This window comes from Aegilops tauschii, chromosome 6, assembly GCF_002575655.3.
Source record: "Aegilops tauschii subsp. strangulata cultivar AL8/78 chromosome 6, Aet v6.0, whole genome shotgun sequence".
NCBI classification, from domain to species: Eukaryota; Viridiplantae; Streptophyta; class Magnoliopsida; order Poales; family Poaceae; genus Aegilops; species Aegilops tauschii.
This window is the reverse complement of record NC_053040.3, coordinates 179,034,077-179,035,538: the sequence shown is the minus strand read 5'-3', so window position 1 is coordinate 179,035,538 and position 1,462 is coordinate 179,034,077.

Sequence of the window (1,462 nt, the reverse complement as noted above, 5' to 3'; positions counted from 1 at the left end):
TGAGAGGCTAAATACTCATGAGTTCCAGCTTGCTGAAAAGAGAGATCTCTATGGTTCGAGCTATGGCAAATCACGTGCACTGAAGGCCAAGGCAGTTTCTGAGTCTGAAGATGAAGACTCTGACAGCAGCCTTGGTGATCCTGAAGAACTGAGCCATGATCTAGCACTGCTCGTGAAGAAATTCCAGAAGTTCTCAAGACGTGGCCACTTTGGAAGACCCTCAAGGAGCAATGATTCCTCGCCCAGTGACTACAAGAAGAGGCTTTGTCACAAATGCAAGAAACACGAACACTACATTCAAGATTGTCCTCAGTGGGAAAAGGAATCAAAGAAGAAGAAATACAAGGAGTACAGTTCTGATGATGCGAAGAAAAAGAAGAAATCCTCAAAATCTTCATCATCAAAATCCTCAAAGTCTTCATCTCACAAGAAGAGCAGCTCGAAGAAGGCTCGGGCACTCATTGGCAAGGAAATGGACTCTGAGGCTGAATCTAAAGAAAATGAGGAAGAGGAGGCATCTGAGGATTCCGAAATTAGTGTGGCGAGCCTAGCCCCCGCTACTGCATTCGTCAGCAAGTCTATCTTCAATACTCAAGAAAATGACCTCATCGACAAGGCTGATGGAGGCAATGATGACTACGCTCCCACCTATTGCTTCGTGGCAAAGGGTGCCAAGGTACTCAAATATACCTCCTCTGAATCAAGTGAAAATGAATCTGATGAAAACCTTAAGCCTAGCTATTCTAAACTTGCTAAGATTGCTGTGAAACAACAAAGGGCCCTTGAAAAGGTTCAAAAGATGCTAGACAAAAGTGATGATATGTTGGGTGAAGAAATGGATCGCACTAAAACCTTGACTGAAAATCTTCAGAGACTTCAGACTAGGTTTGACAACCTTCAAGGTCATCATAACACTCTCTTGTCTGATCATGAGAAGCTTTCTTATGAATTTCTTCAAAGAAAGCAAGATCTTGAGAAGCTAAGAGTGAGTTATGAAGATCTTCAGAAGGAGCGCGATTCATTACTTGCTCAACAAATCAGTGCTGCTCAGGAAGAATTTGTTCCTCCATGTTTGAAATGCATTGAACGTGAAATCTGCTAATTCTTCACCTGAATGTTCAAATGCTTCAAATGCTACAAATTCCTCAACTGTCTCTACTATCTCTAATTCCTCAACTGAGGACATTGCTAGTATCACTGACGATGTAGGGCTGAAGGAATTGTACATGACAGGCATGTACAAAAGCCTCAAAGGGCATCAGACTCTTTGCGATGTGCTTAAAAAGAAGATCCTCAACAGGAACACTAGGAAAGAGGGTATTGCCTTTGAGAGGAAACTCAATGCTGATGGTACATATTGGAAGCCTGAGCAGTACCCCAAAACCTCATGGGTTGCTGCAAAGGGACCTCTAGTTGATCCATCTAATTTATCTGGCTTTACATGTGAATCTTCTCATTCTTC